Below are 12,299 nucleotides of genomic sequence, written 5' to 3'. Positions count from 1 at the left end.
GACTTTGTGAACTTTTAGAAGACAAGGATAAAGAGAAGAGCCAAAAAGCAGACAGAGAGGAGAAACCAGTTACAATATAAGAACAAGGCTCAGACTTCCCAATAACAACAACTCTGAATTTGAAAGACAAACAAAAAATAGACTTACGGCTACCAAGAAAGCAGTCTAAGATGGTCCGGGATTCTGTTCACCCATGAAAACTTTCAACAAGTAGTAAAAACTGGGACAGGCAACTTCCTCTAAACTCTAGAAAACAGCTGCAGTAAATGAGGGAGTGCCAAATAAAGGAAATGCAGCTTAAAAATCCTATGACATGGCCAGCACCTCCTGCAACCCACCTGAGCACTGTGGAGTGAGCCTGCACTCCCACTGTGGGGCCCTGGCCCTGTTCTGGAGGGAGAGTAAACCCCACCTGCATCCCAGGTGCCTGTGTGTTGATGCCAATCACTGGAAGGCAGCCAGAAGGACCGAACCAGAACACGCATACTGCTAGTATTTGCTCTGAAGGCAGAAGCAGTTTGCCACAGCTAAGTAAGTATAGGAAACAAGTAAACCAAAGCTGCCAGGGCAAAGGATTACCACTTTCAAACAATACAGTACAAGAGAAAAGGGGTAGGCGCTTTCCCGGCGCCATGAGTGGGCCGGGGCGCCATGGGGGCGGCGCGGCGGGGCCCGGGCGGCTGCGCGGGGGCGGCCGTTGCGGGCTGCGGTGCCGGGCGGCTGGGGGCTGGCGCTGGGGGCGCGGCGAGTGCTTGTGAAACTGAACACAACAAAAATATGGATATGGGAAACCAACATCCTTCCATCAGTAGGCTTCAGGAAATCCAAAAGGAAGTAAAAAGTATAGAACAGCAAGTAATTGGCTTTAGTGGCGTGTCCGATGACAAGAATTACAAGAAACTGGAGAGGATTCTAACAAAACAGCTTTTCGAAATAGACTCCGTAGACACTGAAGGGAAAGGAGACATCCAGAAAGCCAGAAAGAGGGCCGCACAGGAGACAGAAGGTCTTCTCTAAGAGTTGGAGCAGACTGCAAAACACCCGCAACGAGTGGAAGTACAGAACATTTTTAAGGAAGCCCAGTCCCTCGTGAAAGAGAAGATAGTGCCTTTCTATAGCGGAGGCAACTCTGTGACTGATGAATTCGAGGAAGGCATCCAGGATGTCATTCTCAGGCTGACACACGTGAAAACCGGAGGCGAGGTCTCCCTGCGGAAAGCAAGGTATCACACTCTAACCAAAATCTGTGCAGTGCAGGAGATCATTGAAGACTGCCTGAAGAAGCAGCCTTTCCTGCCGCTTTCCGAAGATGCTCACCCTTCAGTCTCCAAAATTAACTCCGTCATGTGTGACGTGAACAAGGCGAGAGGCACTCTGATCGCACTTCTGATGGGAGTGAACAAAGACAACGAGACTTGCAGGCACTTGTCGTGTGTGCTCTCGGGCCTAATGGCTGATCTGGATGCTTTAGGTGTGTGCGGGCATACAGAAATCAGGAATTATCGAAGGGAGGTGGTAGAAGATATCGACAAATTATTGAAGTATTTGGATTTAGAGGAGGAAGCAGACACTACGTATGTGTTTGACCTGGGACAGAATCATTCCATTTTAAAAATTGAAAAGGTCCTCAAGAGAATGAGAGAAATAAAAAATGAACTTCTTCAGGCACAGAATCCTTCTGAATTGTACCTGAGCTGCAAAAGAGCTGCAGGGTCTGACTGGACAGTTGGATGAGGTCAGTCTCGAGAAGAACCCCTGCATCCGGGAAGCCAGGAGAAGAGCGGTGATTGAGGTGCAGACCCTCATAACTTACATCGACCTGAAGGAAGCCCTGGGCAAGAGACAGGCGTTGGTCTGCGAGGAGCACCCGTCCCATAAAGCAGTCTGGAGTGTCCTGGGGAACTTGTCGGAAATCCAAGAGGAGGTTCTCTCGTTTGGGGGAAATCGGACCGATAAGAACTACATCCGGCTGGAAGAGCTGCTCACCCAGCAGCTGCTGGCCCTGGACGCCGTCGACCCGCAGGGGGAGGAGAAGTGCAAGGCTGCCAGGAAGCAGGCGGTGAAGCTCGCCCAGAACATTCTCGGCTATCTCGACACGAAATCCGACGAGTGGGAGTACTAAAATGCCCCAGGCCTCACGCCTGCCATCCCTTGTTTTGCACTTTATACATACTTCTATGTATTTATAGAGAGCTTTCAGTTCACTGAGCCTAAATATGATTTATACATACCTATTTCAACCTCGGTATTTATGATTTAAGCAAATTACATTAGTATCTTTGCTGCTTTTGATGTTGCGAAACCAATATTACAGCACATTACCTTTTCAAAAACAAAAAAACAAAAAAACAAAAAAACAAAAAAGAGAAAAGGGGTAAAGTCTACCCCCCAGGATGAATAGAAGCTGTGTTCAGATTCCTGTAAGTGGGAATTTATACGGTCAGGACACTTTTGCCACAGGCTGACCTGCTTCACAGGAGGGCTCAACTTCGGAAGTAGAGCATCAGCCAGAACAGAACTAATTTGAAACCACTATGAAAAGTGTTTTGTTTTGTTTTTTTTTCATTTCTTCGGTTTAGTCAGCTACTGGTACACAAGGGAATCTATGTCATACCAACAGCTAGATATAAATTTAAGAAACACACAGCTCAGGTAATAAATCCCAGAGTTAACATGTCAAAATATTAAAATTCATAGTGTGCAACAAAAGATTTCAAGAAAACAATTCTATGGCCCATCCAAAGGAACAATATAAAAATTCAGAAACCATCCATGAAGAATACCAGATGTTGCACGTATTGCATGAAGACTTAAAAAAAAAAAGATGGTCAATATGCTTAAAGGATAAGGGAAAACAGTGACAAAGGCAAAAGAGAGGGGACAAGTAATTAAACTCAAAAAAGGGAACATTACACTGTACTCACTGAAATAAAAAGGAATATAAGAGGAAACTATGAGCAACTATATACCAAATTACATTACCTAGAGAAAATGCATAAATTCCTAGAAACACAAAAACTACCTGTACAGACTCAGAACAAACAGAAGATCTCAAGAGATTAACAAGTAAAGCGATTGAATCAGTAGTCAAAAACCTCCCAACAAAGAAAGCTCCAGACCAGATGGCTTCATGGTGAATTTGACCAAACATTGCAAAAGAATGCTCTGTTCCCATCCTATGCAAACTCTTTCAAGTAACTGAAGAAGAGGGAGTAATTCCTAACTCATTCAAAGAGGCCAACATTACCCTCACACCAAAACCAAATGGAGATTCCACAAAAAAAGAAAACTACAGAATAACATGAAACATTTCCTATGATATCAGGAAAAGACAAGATACCCACAGTCACCACCGTTATTCAGCATTGTACTAGAAGTTCTACCCAGAGCATTTAGGGAAGAAAAAGAAGAAAATGACATCCAAATTGGAAAGGAAGCACTAAAAATTTCCCTAATTACAGATGGCACGATCCTATATATAGAAATCATGAAATTTACAGAACAGAGCTACTAGAAATAATAAACAAATTCAGTACCATGGAAGCGTACAAGATCCAAAGCATCTCTAGTGTTTTCATACACTACTAATGAACTGAATGAATCTGAGGAGAAACTCAGGAACAACTTCCATTGACAATAGCAACCAAGAGAATCCAATATTGTGGAATAAATTTAACCAAGGATCAGAAGGTTTCATACACAGAAAACTACATAACATCGTTGAAAGAACGCAAAGATGACCTACACAAATAGAAAGACAATCCATTTTATGTTTAGAATACTAAATATTGTTAAGAGGTCAAGTCTATCCAAAACCACCTATAGGGTCAACATAACCCGATTCTCCCAACTGCCTTCTTCGAAGAAAGAAAAGCCAATCATCTAATTTCTATGGAAGGATAAGGGACCCAAATAACCAAAGTCATCTTGGGAAAGAAGAATAATGTCAGGAGACACAGTTCCTTATTTTAAATTTTATTACAAAGCGACAGTAACCAAAATAGCACCGTACTAGCATAAAGGACAAACATGAACAATGGGATTGAACTGAAAGGGCAGAAATCAACCCTGGCATCTATGGCCAACTGATTTTGACAAACGTGGCAAGTCTACTCAAATGGAAGAGAAGAGTCTGGATATTCATATGCAAAATAAGCTGGACCCTACCTCACACCATATACAAAAACCAACTGAAAATGGACTAAAGGCCTAAATATAATAACCCAACCTATAAAACTCCTGAAAGAAAACAGAGAGAGATCTTCAGGTACTTGGATCAGGTAATGGTTTCGTAGACTTTATACCAAAAGCTCAAGCAACAGAAGAAAAAATAGATAAAAAAGGACTTCATGAAAAGGAAAAATGTTTCTATATCAAAGGACTTCATGAAAGTAAAAAAAAGTAAAATGATAACCTACAGAATGAGAGAAAATATTTGGAAACCACATATAAAATAAGTGTGTAATATACAGAACATATAAAGAAATCCTGCAACTCAACAACAAAGAGACAAAAAACCCAACTTAAAAGAGGACAGAATGACAAATATTGTATGATCTCACTTATATGAGACAGTATAAGCAAACAGACAGAAATTAGAATACAGATTACCAGGGACTAGTGCACGGATATATTGAATAGGGAGTTAATGCTGAATTGGTAATGAGTTTCTGTCTTGGGTGATGGAAAAGTTTGGTAACGGAAGGCAGTGATAATTACATTCACAGTGTTGTGTTACTAACACTACTGAATTGTATATTTAAATGTGGTTAGAAGGGGAATTTTTAGGTTGTATATATGTAACCACAATAAAAATGTTTAAAAACCCATAGAATGTACCCCACAAACACTGAACCCTAGTGTAAAGTATGGATTATAATTAACAGTTTAATTATAAGAATATTGTTTCATTAATTATAACAAAGGTGCCACATTAAGATAAAACATTAATAATAGGGGAAATTTGTGTATTGGTGAGGGAATATGGAAACTCTCTGCTTTATCCATGGTTCTTCTGTAAACCCACAGCCTCTCTCATAAAAAGAAAAAGAAAAAGGAAACTTGTCTTTGAAATTCTGAGGCAAAATTATTTTTAGCTTAGAATTCTATACTCAGTAATACTTGAAATCACATCAGTGTAGGATTAAAACAATTTCAAAAAGGAAAGATCATAAAATGTATCTTCCAACCTTTTTCGGCTGAATTTTGAAGGTGCACATCAGGAAAACAGAGGTGAATATTAAGACAGAAAAGGAGAAGAGATTTAAGATACATAACTATAATCAGCAGAGGACTGAACCAAAGCTTTGGGATAAAGGTTATAATGCAGGTCTAGAGTGCAGTTCTGAAAGTTACAGCAAATACTGCAAGAAGAAAATGGGCTATCAATAAATCAATGGAGGAGGAAAAGGAAGGTGGTACATTTGAGAAATTTGCATTAGGATGTTTTCGTATTGGCAATAATTTAAAAAGGTGATAAAGGAAAAATGCAACAATAACAACAAAAAAGAAACCCTACGAAAAACAAAAAGTCATTTAAGACAACAATGTACATCAGTCAGTTCTGCCACGTATAGTGTTTTCATTTTGCTAGTAAGAACAGTATATTTTCCATTTTCAAACTATAGAAAAGCACCAAAATTAAGTCTGATTACAATTTAAATGTTATCACCCTTGACAGATGGTGAGTGGTAGAAGTGGAATAAGAAATGAAAGCAAGTTTAGAGGCACTAATACCTTCATATTATGAAATGTGGTATCAACTGGCACTACCTGGAGTTAGTCGACAGAATAAGAAATAAAGGTAGAATTTATCAAAGTTAATGTTAGCAAAGAGGAGCAACTGAAGACAATAGTTAATTATGTCGAGAAAAGATAGAAGGCAGGGTTAATAATAAAGATTAAACTTGATAAATCAAGGGACATGGAAGTAATCCTCTGATGACCTAAGAAACAGAGATGCTTAAAAGTGAGGTAGAGGGAGGTCCGCGGTTCAAACCCTGGGTCTCCTCGACCAGTGTGGAGCTGGCCCATATGCAGTGCTGATGCGCGCAAGGAGTGCCATGCCATGCAGGGGTGTCCCCCGCATAGGGGAGCCCCACGCGCAAGGAGTGCGCCCTGTAAGGACAGCCACCCAGCGCGAAAGAAAGTTCAACCTGCCCAGGAATGGCGCCGCACACACGGAGAGCTGACACACCAAGATGACGCAAGAAAAAGAACCACAGATTCCCGTGCGGCTAAAAACAACAGAAGCGGACGGAGAAGATGCAGCAAAATACACAGAGAACAGACAACCGGGGTGAGGGGGGCAGGGGAGAGAAAATAAATAAATAAATAAATAAATCTTTTAAAAAAGATAAATCTTAAAAAAAAGAAAGATGGCATTTCTTTAAAAAAAAAAAAAAAGTGAGGTAGAAGTGACTTTCCTGGAGCTCTCACCTTGGAATGGGGAGAGGTAGAGCAGGATACTATTGCTTTTAATTGCAATTCCTCATGTACTTCTTGCTTTTTTAACTATGTGCAAGTGTAACTTTTAATTTAAAATATATAAAGATCTATATATCAAAATTAAGTACTTTTAAATTTTTGTGTACAAGAAACCTGAAAGCAATAGTAGGAAAACAAGAGCTACACTTTTTCCACCACACAAGAAAGGTTTTTATTGCTGTTTAAAGTTTTTACAAAGTCATGCATCAAAAAGTATAAATGTAGCACCACTGAGTTTTTATTTGAAGGATATAATAAATACACTTAAATTAGTTCATGCTCAATTAAAGCATCCTTTCTCTTCATCCCTCCCACCTCAAAACTGCTTCCCAGCAGGAGGCCCAGAGCACAGTGGTTACGGACTGACTCGGGTACTGGACAGACCCCATGTGGCCTCGGACCAGCTTTCAATATTTGGATGGCTACTGCTTTAAGAGTTTGGTTTCATCATCTGTTCAAGCAGATAAGTAACAAAAAATTTCAAACAGTATTATTGAATTCGATAAGTTGTCATATATAAAGCACTTAACACAGTGGTATACTGCTCAGTATGTGGTAATTATAATTTTTTATTGGTTTATGGTGAAATCTAAAAATAATGAATTGCAGGATAAATAAGTTCAACACAATTTTGCTGAAAAATTAACCACAAAGAAAAACCAAAGAGAAAACTGAACTTTAGAATTACAAATAACTGTAGAAACGATCTAATCCAATTCTTCAATTAGGACACCAGAGCCCAGAAATGAAACTGACTTGCACATAATCATGGCTACTCGGTGGAAAAGGCAACATTAAAAGGAAATGGTTAAAATGTCAATACCACCCAAAGTGATCTACAAATTCAAAACAATTCCGAGCAAAACTCCTCTTTTTGCAGCAATGGAAAATCCAATCCGCAAACTCATATCGAATTTCAAGGGACAATAAACAAAAAATGTCCCTACTGACAGCCTCCGTGTTATTCAAATGTGGCCAGTCTCGAAGCCAAACTCAGCATGTAAATGCAATGCCTTTCCCCCAGCGTGCGACATGACACCTGGGGATGAGCCTCCCTGGCACCGAGGGATCACTACCAAGTACCAGCTGATGACGCAACTAGAAAATGACCTTGAATTAAAGGTTCAACGTGGACCAGCAGAATATCCCTGTCCACATATAATAACAGGAGTTAAAAATGCTGTTTGACCTAAATTAAGGGGGAAATGGAGAGGACAAATGCGTTTATATGGCTATGAGTCTCTAAAAAAGAGTCTGGAGGTTGTCAGAAGGAATGCCCTTATGCACACCAGAGTAGAGTCTCAGAGACAGATAAAGTAGATACAACCCCAGGTATTGGTCCTATTGAGGGCTAAAGAGAACCACAGGTTCTATGGTCATGGCAGATGGGGTTCACTGCCATGTCAGTTGGCCCTTCTTTAGAGCTGGTGTTTCTGGTGATGGAGCTGGACTCAGATGGGATCTCTTTTCACAAACCTTTCTTTCATGCTACTTTACTGGAATTGTAGTTGGTGCTGGGGCTTAAGATATAGCTGGGGGATTTGAATCTCTGGACTGACAATATGATAGCCAGGCCCTGACCTCAACTGCCTTCAGCTCCTACGCTATGATTTACTGGACTTACTCCACTCAGCTAACATGGAGTTGAAGAACGTCAACCACCACATCTTGGAGCCTAGAGTACCTACAACTGAAAGCAGGAGGATTGCATCCAATATCCATGTGGAATCTAAACCCCCTCTTGACATAGATGTGGAATGGACACAACCAAGCCAAGGTCCACAGGAAGGAGGAATACAGTAAGGATCAGAGTGGACTTAATGATATTCTACTCATGAACTATTGTGGTTAATAATCGAGAAAATGTGGCATTGATGTGGAAAAAGTGGCCACGGTGGCTGCTGGGTGCAGGGAAGGGGAGGAAGAGAAGAGATGTGGAGGCATTCTCGGGACTAGGAGTTGTCCTGGGTGGTGCCCCAGGGACAATTGCTGGATGTTGATTGTCCTCCCATGGCCCACTGGATGGAATGTGGGAAAGTGTGGGATATGGTGTGGAACACGGGACATGGGGTGCAGCGATGCCCGGAGATGTACTCACCAGACACAATGGATGTGACATGATGATGGGGGAGAGTGTTATTGGCGGGGGGGAGTGGTGGGGTGGGGGCGAATGGGGACCTCATATTTTTTAAATGTAATATCTTTTTTAAAAACGAATAAATTGAGTAGAATTTAAAAAAAGAAAAAAAAAGTGGACTTACTGGTATTCTACCTTAGAACTATTGTGACTCTAGCAATGGAAAAAATAGTAAGTTGTATTTTATTTATTAATTTTTTATTGTCTTTTTTTGAGATACATAGTTTCCCAAAATAAAGTTACATTCAAAAGTATAAGAAAGGAAAAAAAAAAAAACCGAACAAACAGAGTGAACGCTAGTGTAAACAGTGGGCTTAAATTAATAGCATGGTCATAATATTTTATCCATTGTAACAAAAGTACCACACTAATGCAAAATGTTAATAGGGAAAACTGCATGTGAGTGGGAGGTATAAGGGAACGTTCTGAACAATTTTTCTATAAACTTAAAACTGCTCTAATAAAAAAAAATTGGTCAATTCAAAAAAAAATGTTGAAAAGGAAAGAAAAAAGTTAGAGAACTCTCACTTTCAATTTTCTTATTCCAAAATTACTGTAAAGCTACACTAATCAAAACACTGTGGGACTGGGGTTTTAGATATATTTAGGGGATTTGAATCTCTAGACTGATAATATGACACCCAGGCCCAGAGCCTCAACACACTTCAGCTCCTACACTTTGATTTATTGGATTTACCCCACTCAGCTAACATCGAGTTGAAGAAGGTCAACCATCACACCATGGAGCCTAGAGTGTCTACAACTGAAAGCAGGAGGAGTGCATCCAGTATCCGTATGGAATGTAACCCCCCACTTGACATAGATGTGCAATGGACACAACCAATCCAATGTCCACAGAGAAAATGTGCAATGGGTGTGGGAAGGGAAGCCATGGTGGATGCTGGGTTTGGGGAATGGGAGGAAGAGATGAGATGTGGAGGCGTTTTCGGGACTAGGAGATGTCCTGGGTGGTGCTTCACGGACAATTACGGGACATTGTGGTTCTCCCCAGGGCCCACTGGATGGAACGTGGGAGAGTGTGGGCTATGATGTGGACCACTGACTATGGGGTGCAGTGATGCTCAGAGATGTACTTACCAGGTGCAATGGATGTGTCACGATGATGGGAGAGAGTGTTGCTGTGGGGGCGGTGGGGTTGAATGGGACCTCATATTTTTTTAATGTAATTTTTAAAAATAAACAAATTAAAAAAAAACAACAACACTGTGGGAATGGCATTAGGATAGACATACAGACAAATGCAACAGAATTGAAAATCTACACACCCATGGCCAATTAATTAATTATCTCCCCTCCCCCACCCCGGTTGTCTGTTTTCTGTGTCTATTTGCTGCGTCTTCTTTGTCCCCTTCTGTTGTTGGTAGCGGCACGGGAATTTGTGTTTCTTTTTGTTGTGTCACCTCTCTGTGTGTTTGGCACCATTCCTGGGCAGGCTGCACTTACCTTCGTGCTGGGCGGCTCTCCTTACGGGGCACACTCCTTGTGCATGGGGCTCCCCTATGTGGGGGACACCCTTGCGTGGCAGGGCACTCCTTCCATGCATCAGCACTGCGCATGGGCCAGCTCCACACTGGTCGAGGAGGCCCAGGGTTTGAACCGCAGACCTCCCATGTGGTAGATGGATGCCCTAACCACTGGGCCAAGTCCGCCACCCCAATTAATTTTTGACAAGGGTGCTGAGTCCACTCAATGAGGAAAGAATAATCTCTTCAAGCAAATTGAACAGGGAAAACTGGATGCCCGCATTCGAAAGAATGAAATTGGATCCACACCTCACATCATACACAAAAATTAATGCCAAATGGATCAATGACCTTAATACAAGAGCTAAAACATAAAACTGTTAGAAGAAAGTAAAGGGGAAATTTTCCAGGACCTTGGATTTTGTAATGGATTCCTAGATATGATACCAAAAGCCTGAACCACAGAAGAAAAACATTGATATCTGAACATCATCCAAAAAAAAAAAAAATGTGGGGGCGTTATCAAGAATATGAAATGACAACTACAGAATGGGAGATAATAGTTGCAAATCATACTTCCAATAAGGGTTTATTACCCAGAATATACGAAGCATGTTTTTAATACCATAAAAAGACAACCGAAAAGAAAATGATCAAAGGACTTCAACAGACATTTCTTCAAAGAATACATACAAATGGTCAATAAGTACATGGAAAGATGCTCCACATCATAAGTTATTAAGGAAATGCAAATCAAAACCACAATGAGATACCCCTTGACACATACTCAATGATTATTAGTAAAAGAAAATAAAACCCCAGAAAATAACAAGTGTGGATGGGGATGTGGAGAAATTCCTGTTGGAATTGAATTATGCCCTCCCCTCCCCAGAAGGCATGTTCAGGTCCCAATCTTGGGCCCTGCGGGTGTCAACCCATTTGTAAATAGGACCTTTGCAGATGGTATTACCTACGGTCTGTCCAAACTGAATGAAGGTGGGCCTTAATCCAATTGGGCCGAGGTCCTTCTAAGCAAAGGAAACTGGAAACTGGGAGAGAAGCCACGGGGAGCAGTCAGCAGCTAGAAGTCAATGGTCCACAAGAGGGAAGAGAAGATGCCACCCTGTGCATTTTGTCATGTGACAGAAAAGCCGAGGAACCACAGGACACAGCCAGTCACAAGACACTGACCCCAGGAAGGAGCCAGCCTTCCAGTCTCTGAAAGTGTTAGCCAGTAAACTCCTGCTGGTCAGGCAAATGACTTCATGGGAATTGTTTTAGCAGCCAAGACACTAAAGGAGTTTTTGGGAACAGAAAGTGAGGTGCTCCTATTATGAATACCTAAAAATACGGGAACAGGTTTGTAATAGGTATGGAGTAAAGGCTAGAAGAATTGTGAGCATTCAAAAAAGGAGTGAGAGCTGGAAAAAAGTTTGTATCGTCTTGGAGAATGCGTAATTCATCATGAACAAAATGTGAGTAGAACTGATGTTAAAGGTACCACTGGCAAGGTCTTAGAAGAGAATGATGAATGTGGCATTGGAAGTTTGAAAAGACCCAATCCTTGCTAACAGCAGAGAACTTAGCAAAATTGAGTTTCTGATGTTGGATGGAAGGCAGAATTTTAGAGTGATGAACTTGGACATTAAGCTGAGGAGACAGATATCCCAGCTAAATGTGGAAGGTACAGCCTGGTTTCTCCTCCCAGCTCATAGTGAAATCAGAGAGGAAAGAGAGAAACAGAGGATTGAATTGTTAAGCACATACACATAAACAAATAAAACAGTGATTGATGGTTTGAAAAATTCTCAGTTTATCCAGATAATGTTTCTGAAACTAGGGTCAGAAATGGCTCTCTCAGAGACTTCCTGAGCTTTCAGAGAGTTCCCAGAAGACAGGGTCCAGGTAAGGGTGAAACCCAACACCTAAGCTAAAGAAGGTGAGGCTGAACAGGGGTCCACTCGGCCATTTCAGTGGAGGTCAGGACTGGAAATGCACTTGCCCAGGCAGGATCTGTGGACTGTTCTACTGTCTGATGGTGTGGCTCCCCCTGAACTACACGCAAAGCCAACAAGGTTTTCTCCAATCTTGTATGAGTGGAACCACTGCCAGCCTGGACTGAGGGGAACAGAGAAGTTCTGAATTGATGTGCTTAGAGATGGTGAGTCTTGTGCCATGTTGTTCAAGGACAG

The 12,299-nt window shown here is 41.4% G+C and overlaps 1 pseudogene; it reads left to right on the top strand.

Moving 5' to 3' along the window:
* The first annotated feature begins 719 nt into the window (after positions 1–719).
* LOC101426007 (BAG family molecular chaperone regulator 5-like) lies at positions 720–2,131 on the top strand (annotated as a pseudogene).
* The last annotated feature ends 10,168 nt before the right edge of the window (positions 2,132–12,299 follow it).

The sequence above is a fragment of the Dasypus novemcinctus genome, chromosome 12 (assembly GCF_030445035.2).
Source record: "Dasypus novemcinctus isolate mDasNov1 chromosome 12, mDasNov1.1.hap2, whole genome shotgun sequence".
Lineage (NCBI taxonomy): Eukaryota > Metazoa > Chordata > Mammalia > Cingulata > Dasypodidae > Dasypus > Dasypus novemcinctus.
The sequence above is the reverse complement of the archived record's forward strand: the minus strand, read 5'-3'. Positions and strand labels throughout refer to the sequence as shown.